Consider the following 12,462-nt stretch of genomic DNA (forward strand, 5'->3'; position numbering starts at 1 on the left):
ATCAACCAAATTGTGCCAGATCAAAGAGGATTCCGTTCCTAGTGAAATCCTAAATGGTTGGAATCCAATTGAAATCCCAAAAGCTTGTTTGAAACCAAAACCCTAGATGGTTTTCCCAAACCCTAAAGTTGACCTCCAAACCCTTTTTTATCCGATTTCTAATATTGTGTTTAATCACTTCCACATACAATTAATTCATCAAATTCTTGTTATGATATTATTAGCCAACCTTTTAAATCTTGAAAATTTAATTGGACCAAGAAAATTGAATTTGGGCTTGATAGCATCCCAAACTCTAGCCAAACCCTCTTTAAACCCCTAGTTGAAGCCCACTTAGTTGAGGTACACAAATTTGGTCACCTTGGCAAAGATTTTTGGAGAAGTTTCCTCCCCACATGGCAGGTCATTCCCTACCCTTGGCTGCACCCAATAGTGCTTTGATATGAAGGAGAAATCCACATCATCACCCTTCATATCTCACAGCAGCAGCAGGCAGTCCATGCCCCTCACTATTCTTCACTTTATGTGACATAAGCACCTCCAATCAAGGGTCATTCAAGCTCATGCCTTCCCCCTCCATAAATATAAATTCATGCAAGAAATATTTCACTTCATTTCATCACTTCTTCACCCTATTCTTAGAGAGAAACCCAAAAGAGCTCTCTCGGGCAGATTTCTTAGTTTTTTTACGTGGAGATTTTAGACCTTTTGTAAGTATTTTCTTGCAGTGACTCCTTCATAAAATTTACTCATCTTTGAGTGTAGTTTCCATGGATATCTTATTTGTCTCATTCCATGGTCATTGTTCGGTCAAAAGTATTTTTAACCAAGGAAATGTCATTCTGGAAGTTAAACTAGAGAGTATGTTTTGTTTTGAAGTTTTTAACCAAGCTAATGGATATATCTTGGTCCGAAAATTTTATGAAGTGTTGTTAGCATGTGTTTATGAATTTTCATTGAGGTTTTTTTGCATGAATAAAGCTTTTGATGATATATTTTCTTAGATCTAGGAACTTGAAAACTGGAAGTGGAAAAATAGTTTTTGTTTTGAGAAAGTTTGAATATTTTGTGGTTTAATTTTACTCCAGAGGCTTTGATATTTTTATGTTATGATCCTAAGTCTCTTATATGGATGTTAGAATGTTATCTTGAAGATATTTAGTATTAGTTTCAAAGATATGATTTTTCTATGCAAGAGGATTTCGGTCAGGTCTAAAATTTGATTCTTTTGGGTTAGATCCATGTTTTATTGATTTTTAGCCGTGTGATTTTAAGTTTGAAGGTTGGATCTTCTTTAAGACACATTTTTAAACAGTGTGATGTTTTTAGTTTGAAGATCTATTCTTTTTAAGCCATGGATCAAGAGATTGTGATCTAAGTTAGTTGAGAAAAAAAAGTTTCTATTTTTGGACTAAGTGTAAAACCAAAAACTCCAAGTATTGTTTTGTGATTTTTGGTGACTTTTGTGATATGAACCCCCGTAGGATTGAAATCTCTTGAACCCACAATCAATTTGAAAACCAACCCAAGAAATCCAAATCAAGCCAATGGAAAATCTAGACCCGTGGAAGTACTTGTTTCAAGAGCCTATATTTCAAGAAAGAATGCCATAAAGGTTGTTGTGTTTTTGATAAGTTCAAAATTCATTCAAGAACAAGAGTAAAACTCAACTCACATGAAAATATTCATCAATAGTCTAAAGAAACTCAAGGACGGCTACAAAGGTATTTAAATACCCAATCTCTAATTAACCCTAGGGGCCCAACATAATAAGTTTCCCAAAAAAACCCTTGGCCGAAACACAAGGCATTTCCCAAAACAAACCCTAGGTGAAAAATTGGACAATCCCTAAACTACCCTTATGGCCGGCGACCCCCCTTAGTGTTTACATTAAAAAGTTTCCCTTAAAACCCTAATTAATAAAACATAAGACATATGTGGGTCAAGCATTCTCAAACCCAATTATTCTAGACTAATTCCTATGACTAATGAAATAAGCCTTTTTAATGAATTAAATAAGTCCAAACCCTTCAGTAACAATAGCCCCAAATAAGAACCTTAAGTCATGTCTTTCATAGCTTGTATCACATGGATTAAAAATGGATCTCTTTCTCTCAAGATCATCTTGAATGTTGGGCTCTTGCTAGACTCATCCCAAGTGGATTGCACCAATCTTTCCATTACTTCCTTGATCTTCTTAGCTCTTGACCTTGTGATTGACCCACCTGAAACTTGCAAGGGATCTTTAAGACTTGGTCCACCTTGGTGCCCATCATTCCCCCTCTCCTCAAAAGAATTCAACATCGAATCTTCACCTACATCAAAGGGAGAAAAATCAGAAACATTGAAAGTAGCATCAACATTATACTCACCTGGAAGATCCACTTTAAATGCATATTCATTAATTTTCTGAACAGGTAACTCTGCATTCTTTTGTCCATCCAAGTTACTCCTTTCATCAACAAGTAAATGCATTAAATCTAAAGGAGTAAATGGATTAAAACCATAAACAATTTCAAAAGGTGAAAATTTAGTAGTAGAATAAACACTCCAATTATATGCAAACTTTATAAATAGCAAATGATACTCCCAAAAATGTTCATGCAACACGTATAAAGTCTTCCTTACACCAAAATGATCCATCAAACTATCTCCATGTGTTTCATGCACAAGCAACTCACGTTTAGAACTATTAGGCACACAAACTCTATTCCCTCTAAACAAATACCAATCTAGTCTATAGAACTTACCAAACAATGCCTTCTCACATGCTCCATACTGATGAGTGTGCGAAAGTGCACTCTATATACCCTATTATTGGACTAAAATGCTAAAATGTGAATAGAAATCATAGGAATTAATGCGTATTCTTAAATTGAATTTCTATTTACGTTGGGATACTCCTAAGCAGTTTTTTTATGTCTAATTTCAGAGTTTATAAAAGAGAAAGTCAAGCCCAGTCAAATTCAAAGGAGGAAATTCATGGGGTTTGAGAGCAATTTGGAAGAAAAGAAAAAGAAAAAAATCACAAAATGAAACCACAAGAAGTCCAAGTCCGAAATTCGCTAGGAGACAGTCTGGACATACTTTAGTCTTTTGACTATATCTTTTTACTCACATATCGGATTGATATCATTCTTGATGTATTGGAAATCTATCTTAAAGGGCTATAACTTTGTCTCTAATAAGGATTTCCAAATTCGAACTCCTGAAGGCCGTACGTGGCTGCCAAGATAAGTCCTAAAATTTAGGCGATTTTTTTTATGCAGAAATTAAGAGGACCTTAGGGTTTCTTTCCTACCCTATATAAGCATATCATTAGCACGAAATGGAGGGGAGGAAGAGGCACAAGAGACAGATCTGAAGAGAGGAGAAAATCACTTCCATGGCCACCGTTCGCTTCAGTTTTCTCTGGAGATTTTTGTTGTTCATTATATTTATGGGTAACTAAATTCTCAAGTAGGGTTAGGGATGAACTTGCACATTAGATGGTATTTCTAATTTATTTTTAATTCATGTATTTGATTTTCAATTGCTAAAACTCTTTTGTTTTATCATTCTCAATTCATCGTTGATGTTTTCTTCTCCGAATAATCATAGAATTTATTCTGTTTATGGATTCAGTCATGCTTTTTCTATTGAATGGATTAGTTCTTTGATTATGTTTGGATCAATTATTTATCTATATTGATTTAGTTTTTTGCTACAATATCGCTCCCTGAGTATATTGTCGTAATTGGATTTTATTAATAGGGGTAGTAATTTATGTTTTTTAAAAAGTGGTGAATGCTTTTTCAAAAGGTTACATTTGATTTAAGTCTGGTTTATAAATCTATACTTTCCGATTGGGAATTTCGGGAATTGAGTTCCTAATTGAGTTATTCAATGAATTAAGAATAATTAAAATACCAGATTTGTGCAAGGGATTCCCGACGCTCTACTGTTCATCAAATTTGAGTATATTTTTCCGTTAATCACTTTACTTCACTTTAATTTACATTTAAAATTAATCTTTGTTCTCCATTACTTATTTAATATTTTTCTTTAGTTTCTTTGTTCCCCTTGCTATTCTTTTAATTTGTCTCCCTGTGGAATCGACACCCCAAAGCTGTGCTACAACTACCGCGTTATTCTTTGGGCGTAATCAAATTTTGGCGCCGTTGCCGAGGAGACGGTAGAAGAATTGTGAGATAGTTTTTCTTTTCAACAGTTTGTAAAGGCGGTAACTTCGTTCCCTATTTTAGCTTGCTGCATCTTTTCTTTATTTTCTTTTTCTTTTTGTAGTTTTTTTTAGTGTTGCGTTTTCTCTACTTTGTATGCACAGGTATAGAGACGCCTTGGGTCGGTTTGCTTGTAGACCTGTGTTAGAGTCAGAGTTTAATTTTTCTGATCATTTGTTTGATAATTCTTCTAATTCTGAGAAAATGAGTGAACATGAAGATCAACCCACTAGGACCCTTCAAGATTACCTCCACCCTACACGCACAGCCACACCATCATGCATCATGTTTCCAACTAATATTAGCCAATTGGATTTTAAAACAGGGATGATACAGTTACTCCCTACTTTTATGGCTTGGAAAATGAAAATCCATATATGCACATTAGGGAGTTTGAGGAAGTAGTTGCGACTTTTCATAGTCAAAATGCAACTGATGACATTGTGAGACTTAAGTTCTTTCCTTTCTCTTTGAAAGATAGAGCTAAGAGTTGGCTATACTCATTGAGACCACGATCTATTGGATCATGGAATGAGATGACTCAGGTCTTCTCTAATAAATACTTTCCCCAACATAAGACCAATGCTTTAAAAAGGCAAATCTCCACCTTTGTACAAAAGGATAGTGAGACTTTGTATCAGTCTTGGGAGAGATTTAAGGAGCTATTGAGTATGTGTCCTCACCATGGATATGAGAATTGGCGCTTAGTGAGCTATTTTTATGAGGGACTTACACCTAGAGAGCGTCAATTTGTGGAGATGATGTGTAATGGTGAGTTCTTATAGAAAGATCCTGATGAGGCCATAGAATACCTCAATGAGCTTGCTGAAAAAGCTCACACTTGGACTGGACCTAGTGCTACTGAGAGCACAAATAGGTCACGACCTGCAGGAAACCTAAATGGTGGTGGAATTTACCATCTCAGGGAAGAAGATAACCTAAAGGCTAAGGTTGAGATGCTCACTAGGGAGCTAGAGGTGTTGAAGAATAAAGACTTAAAGCCAACACACGTGGCTAATCATGCAGAGTATTTTGGATGATGTTTTGTGTGTGGTGGGGTAGATCACCTTGCCCATGAGTGTCCCACATTTGCTGAGATGAGAGGGATGTACGAGGAACAATGTAATGCCTTAGGTATGTACATGAAGCCTGTTGCACATTTCTCTGATACCTACAATCCTGGGTGGCGTAATCACCCCAATTTTAGCTGGAAGTCTGAAAACCAGCCGCCTGCACAACCCCCTAGATCATATGTTGCACCATATCATGCACCTTCATCTTCTAGAAGTCCTTTAGAAGACACTTTGCATGCTTTTATTGAGGCACAGAGTAAAACTAATCAAAAGTTTGAATCTTTGATTATGCAGGTTGTTGAAGAAAACAAAGAGATAAAGAGTCATATATCCAAGATAATGAGCTCCTTGAGTGTGAATGAGCATGGCAAGTTTCCTTCTCAAGCTCAATCCGCACCCCAAGGTCAGCATATGGCACAAAAAAATTTAAAAGAAGTCAATGCCATTATGACAATAAGTGGTAAGTCCTTACACATTCCAACAACTAATAAGCAAGAGGATGTTGAAGAGGAACAAAGCAATGATAGCACCGAGTTCCCCAAGGATGCCGAGGTAATCAAGAGTCCAGTTAAGGTACCATTTCCTCAAGGTTTAAAATCTGGTATGCGAACTTTGGATCCTAGTAATGAAATCTTGGAGAACCTCATGCAGGTAAAGATTAACTTTCCTCTTTTGCATGTTATTAAACAAGTTCCCACTTATACAAAAGTTCTTAAAGATTTGTGTACAGTTAAGAGGAAGCACCATGTTAAGAAGACAGCATTTCTGACAGAGCAAGTTAGTGCTCTAATTGAGCAGCGAATTCCTCCTAAGTACAAGGATCCTGGTTGTCCAACCATTGCATGTAATATTGGGAATCATGAGTTTGGGCAAGCCTTGCTAGATCTAGGAGCTAGTGTTAATTTGATGCCTTATTCCATTTATTTGCAGCTTGGTTTGGGTGAAATTAAGCCTACTTCTGTCGTGCTTCAGTTGGCTGATCGTTCAGTTAAGAAACCGAGAGGGATAGTTGAGGATGTTTTGATCCAAATTGACAAGTTTTATTATCCTGTTGATTTCTTAATTTTGGACACTCAATCAGTTGTTGAGTCTAACTCTAAAGTTCCTCTCATATTAGGTAGACCTTTCCTTGCTACGGCTAATGCACTTATAAATTACAGGAATGGGTTGATGAAGTTATCTTTTGGAAACATGACCATGGAGGTCAACATTTTCCATATTGAGAAGCAGCCAACATATGACGAGTGCCACCAAACGTATATGATTGATGCACTCATAGACAAGGGAGTTCACACAACTCATGATTTTGATCCCCTTGAATATTCCCTTGTGAATTCTGAGTTTAATACATCTGTTAGTGATTCATCTGATGTTATTGATATTTGTGCTGTTTTTGATGAAACTCAGGATTATGGCACACAGGTTTGGCAACAGAAATTTGAGGAGTTGCCTGAGAAATGTGGAAAACAGATTCCTGTAAGTATGAAAGCACCAAGAGTTAAATTGAAATCTTTGCCTAAGTCTAAAGTCTATAAGGTTAAAATGAAAGCGTTTCATGATAAAAATATTCTTAGGAAGAGGTTTAAACCTAATGACCGAATATGCTTATATGATTTTGGATCTCACAAGCACAAAGGAAAACTTCGGTTTAGGTGGACTGACCCATTTCTAGTGAAAAATATTTTTGTAAATGGGGTGGTAGAAATAGAAGATCCTAAGGATGGTCGGATCTTTAAAGTAAATGGTCAACGCCTTAAAATATTAATTGATAGGCAAGTTCCGGAAGTGGAAGACATTCCACTTGTGGATCCAGTCTATCAACCTTGACCACACCACCAAGGTATGTGTTTCTTTATTTATTTTGTTTTGCTTTGTTTTGTTTTTGTTTTTTCTTATTTTCTTTCTTTTCCTTTTTGTTTGCTGTTGTTTTCTTTGTTTTTGATTGCAGGATAGTTTCATTTCGTCATTTCAGATTACCATCTTTGGTGTTTAGGGAGCTACCCACGTCACTCATCAGGTGTATTCTACCATTTTCAGATTACGCCCAAAGAATAACGCGGTAGTTGTAGCACAGCTTTGAGGTGTCGATTCCACAGGGAGACAAATTAAAAGAATAGCAAGGGGAACAAAGAAACTAAAGAAAAATATTAAATAAGTAATGGAGAACAAAGATTAATTTTAAATGTAAATTAAAGTGAAGTAAAGTGATTAACGGAAAAAAAATACTTAAATTTGACGAACAGTAGAGCGTCGGGAATCCCTTGCACAAATCTGGTATTTTAATTATTCTTAATTCATTGAATAACTCAATTAGGAACTCAATTCCCGAAATTCCCAATCGGAAGGTATAGATTTATAAACTAGACTTAAATCAAATGTAACCTTTTGAAAAAGCATTCACCACTTTTTAAAAAACGTAAATTACTACCCCTATTGATAAAATCCAATGATGACAATATACTCAGGGAGCGATATTGCAGCAAAAAACTAAATCAATATAGATAAATAATTGATCCAAACATAATCAAAGAACTAATCCATTCAATAGAAAAAGCATGACTGAATCCATAAACAGAATAAATTCTATGATTATTCGGAGAAGAAAACATCAACGATGAATTGAGAATGATAAAACAAAATAGTTTTAGCAATTGAAAATCAAATACATGAATTAAAAATAAATTAGAAATACCATCTAATGTGCAAGTTCATCCCGAACCCTACTTGAGAATTTAGTTACCCATAAATATAATGGACAACAAAAATCTCCAGAGAAAACTGAAGCGAATGGTGGTCATGGAAGTGATTTTCTCCTCTCTTCAGATCTGCCTCTTGTGCCTCTTCCTCCCCTCCATTTCGTGCTAATGATATGCTTATATAGGGTAGGAAAGAAACCCTAATGTCCTCTTAATTTCCGCATAAAAAAAATCGCCTAAATTTTAGGACTTATCTTGGCAGCCACGTATGGCCTTCAGGAGTTTGAATTTGGAAATCCTTATTAGACAAAGTTATAGCCCTTTAAGATAGCTTTCCAATGCATCAAGAATCGTATCAATCCGATATGTGAGTAAAAAGATACAGTTAAAAGACTAAAGTATGTCCAGACTGTCTCCTAGCGAATTTCGGACTTGGACTTCTTGTGGTTTCATTTTGTGATTTTTTTTCTTTTTCTTTTCTTCCAAATTGCTCTCAAACCCCATGAATGTTCTCCTTTGAATTTGACTGGGCTTGACTTGCTCTTTTATAAACTCTGAAATTAGACATAAAAAAACTGCTTAGGAGTATCCCAACGTAAATAGAAATTCAATTTAAGAATACGCATTAATTCCTATGATTTCTATTCACATTTTAGCATTTTAGTCCAATAATAGGGTATATAGAGTGCACTTTCGCACACTCATCACACCCCCCAACTTACTCATTGCTAGTCCCTAGAAATTTTCATGTCAAAACAACGAAAGAGACCAAAGAAAATCACACATAAAGGCCATCAAGTCACACTTTCCAGATTCACATATCAAAACAATCTAAGGAATCCAATAACCCAACAAGATCAATCCACCTATAGCAATCCACAGAGTGTGTGTGTGTTCTCCAAGCCATAACCATTGTACCACTAACCTTGACACATGCAACATCAAGAACATCTCAAGCAAAAGGTTCAACTCCATAACTCATGGGTATAATAGTGTTTCGTGTAAGGGCTCTCTTTATGGAGTTGACAATGGGTGTATACACACTCACATGGAAAATTAGGCAATTATGTACAAGCAACAAGCAAACATTGATCTTATGATAGGAATACTAACAAATGAGACTTCCATCAATATTTTCAACAGCTTACTTAGGGTCAGAATGGTCAACGCTGAGGATAAGGAAGTGGAGGAGCGAGAATAGGAGGATTGTCAGGAAATGAAATTGCTGGAGGCATGTCGGTTTCATTGACAATCTCCTCTTCTTCTACTTGATCCTTGCTTTGGCCATTGTTCGTAGCGGTAGGGTGGACTTGCTCTCCTTTAATGGTGACCTCTCAATTTCTTTTCCACTCCTAAGTGTGATGGCCTTGCATTGTTCCTTTGGATTCACTTCTGTGTTGCTAGGAAAAGCTCCTCTTTGTTGGGCATTGATGGTAGTGGCTAGTTGCCCAATTTGCACTTCAAGATTCTTCATAATGGCTCCCATATTGCTATAATGAGTTTCAATGTTATCCAACCGTGAATCAGTCTTTTTAAATCTTGCATTGGTCTCCTGAACAAAGGAAACCATGGCATCCTCAAGTGACATCTTCTTCTCGCTTGGTTGGCTATCAAATCCTAGAGGAGGTTGAGGTTGCAACACATTCTTCGTATTTCCATATGAAAAATTCTCATGATTTCTAAGCCCTGGATGATAGTAATTTGGCAAAGAATTACCACGATAGTTGTAGTTCCGATTGTTGACATATTGAACTTGCTCCTGACTTGCTTCATTACTTTGAACTGTTATACTTGTAGATGCAACATATTCTGTATTTTGTGGCATCCTTTGTGTTGTCAAGGCTGAAATCTGATGAGATAGAGTAGCTACTTGAGCTGAAAGGGCTGCTATCGGCTCCAAGTCATGAATTCCAGCAACCTTCTTAGCCAAAGTCCTCTCAGTTGGTCATTGATAGTTGTTTGAGACCATTTCTTCCAAAAGGGCAGTAGCACCCTCAGCTGTCTTCGACATCAAAGTTCCACCAGAAGCAGCATCAACTATAGTTCGAGTTTGCCCATTTAACCCATTATAGAACATCTGAACTTGCAACCAATCTGGCAATCCATGTTGTGGGCAACGTCCAACCAAGTCTTTATACCTCTCCCACGCTTCATAGAGTGACTCAAAATCATTTTGCTTGAACTGGCCAATCTCACTCCTGAGTTGGGCTATTTTTGCAGGAGGAAAGAATTTAGCAAGAAACCTCTCAGCCATGTCCTGCCAACTAATGATGCTTCCTGGTTGTAGAGATTGTAGCCAACCTCTAGCCTTGTCCCTCAAAGAAAAAGGAAACAATCTCAGTCTAATGGTGTCTTCAGTAACACCGTTGATCTTCACAGTGTCGCAAATCTCCAAGAACATTGCCAAATGAATATTGAGATCATCTAGTGACGATCCACTGAATTGAGCCTGCTGCACTATGCTAATCAAAGTTGGTTTGAGCTCAAAGTTGTTGGCATTAATTGTCTGGCGCATTATGCTCGAGTAATTTCCATTCACAACTGGTCATACATAGTCCTTCAAGGTGCGTGGTAGTGCCTCACGTTCTTCTTCAGCCATGGCTAGTATCTTATTTCTTTTTAGTGATCTAAGAGTTCTTTCAATCTCCGGATCAACAGGAATAATATCACGAGATCTAGCACGGCGCATCCAACGTCAAAAACACACATGTAGAACAAATTAAAATAAAATTCTAAATTAAAACCAAGATTACTTTGTATCGATATTGACAAAAAGAATAAGAATAAATCAATCCCCGGCAACGGCGCCAAAAACTTGATCGGCGCAAAACTGCAAGTGCACAGTATCGTAGTTTTATAATAAAGTGATAAGAAGAGTATCGTCCTCAGGGATTGGTACCTTACTTTTGTCAAATACCAAAATTATACTAATCTCGATTTTATCTAGAGGAATCACTAATATTTTTGTAGTTGCAAATTAAACTAGAACAATTCAAAGAGAAATACGCAAAGGAAATAAAACCGACGTTCGAAGATCAAATTAATGGGAAAGAAAACTTCTAGGAAATCGATTTCACCTAATTCTTCCCTATGCTTTTCTCATCCAGCTAATTTAATTTAATTCTTTTTGTTCATTAGCAAATCTCTAATTCATCCAACAGCCTCTTTCGATAGTCAATTGGAAATTATTCTTGTTCATCAATTCACACAAGAATATGCAAATTAATAAAGCAAGAAAGCAATAAGACCAATGATTTAATTACTACATAGGTTCATACAAGTCTTTCGATCTCTATACTTACCTATGCTGAAATATTCAAGATCTACCCTATGATTCCCTCTTTCGATAGCAAATCACAAGATAAAGAAATCATCTAATCAATGGCCAGTTAATTAGAAGCAATAAACTCAGAATAAATCAGATAAACAAATAGAGAATTGCCTTAAATTAGCATAGACAATCAAGCATAGTTCGGAACTAGGTTACATCGTTTTCCTAGAATGAATAAAATTTAGCTCATGCTAGAAATGGAATTCAACATAAACGAATTCAGCATAATTGTTCTGAGAAGATTGGAAGAAAATAAACACTGAAAAATACTCCTGCCAGCCGCAACTCGTCTTCAAAAACTCAAGGAAATGATTCAATGTTTTTCTCCCGTCTGTGCTGGTGTATGATTTCAACGTACATGCAATAATTGGAATTCCCTCTCCAAAACAAATGAATTGAATCCTTCTAGCTGTGTTTTTCTGTCCAAAAAGTGTTCTCCAGTCAACAGTACGGCCATAGAGTGAAAAATCCCTTTTATATGGTGTGACGGCGGAAGACCCTAGATCTGTCAAAATACGATGTTCGCTCGAGCGGGGTGTCGAGCGCACATCGAGTGTTCGACTCTGCCTGATTTCGCTCGAGCGTCCTATCAAGTGCACATCGAGCGTTTGACTCTGTCTGATTTCACTCGAGCGGCCAATGTCTCCGCTCGAGCGATCTTTGTTTTCCAGCAACCCGCTCGGGCTCCCTGTCGAGCGGCAGTCAAGCGTTTGAATCTGCCTGAATTCGCTCGAGCGGCCGAAAGCCTCCGCTCGAGCGATCTTGTAAAATCTGCAATACGAAATTTTGCAAGTCATCAAATACCCCCAAACTTACAACTTTGTTTGTCCTCAAACAAAAAGAAAAGCAAATGATAGTTTAGGCAATATCAACTCGACCCCAAAAGAGAAGTATCATCACTCACCAAGCTTTTATGAATTTAGATTTCATCACTAGTATCTTACTCTTTTAACATCAAAGATAGCAAGAAAATCAATCAAAAATTTTGCAATTTGTCAAGCAAGAGTTAGGCGTTTACTTCAACCTAAAGCTAAGACCTTGAGTGTGTGTGTGATATAGTCAATTTAACCTCAAAGCACTTGCAAACTCAGATAAAAGTAGAACAACCAAAATCAGAAGAATTCTCTTAAAACATAACCCCA

General features: G+C 36.7%; 2 non-coding genes across 2 annotated transcripts; one reads left to right on the forward strand and one right to left on the reverse strand.

Annotated features, from left to right (window-relative positions):
• Window positions 1-4,803: 4,803 nt before the first annotated feature.
• Window positions 4,804-4,911, reverse strand: LOC122302019. Its single transcript, XR_006240270.1, has one exon. It is a non-coding gene; the product is annotated as a small nucleolar RNA R71 (small nucleolar RNA).
• A 5,177-nt stretch (window positions 4,912-10,088) lies between these two features.
• Window positions 10,089-10,195, forward strand: LOC122301996. The gene has a single exon (XR_006240247.1). It is a non-coding gene; the product is annotated as a small nucleolar RNA R71 (small nucleolar RNA).
• Window positions 10,196-12,462: the final 2,267 nt, after the last annotated feature.

This window comes from Carya illinoinensis, chromosome 2 (assembly GCF_018687715.1).
Source record: "Carya illinoinensis cultivar Pawnee chromosome 2, C.illinoinensisPawnee_v1, whole genome shotgun sequence".
Classification (NCBI taxonomy): domain Eukaryota; kingdom Viridiplantae; phylum Streptophyta; class Magnoliopsida; order Fagales; family Juglandaceae; genus Carya; species Carya illinoinensis.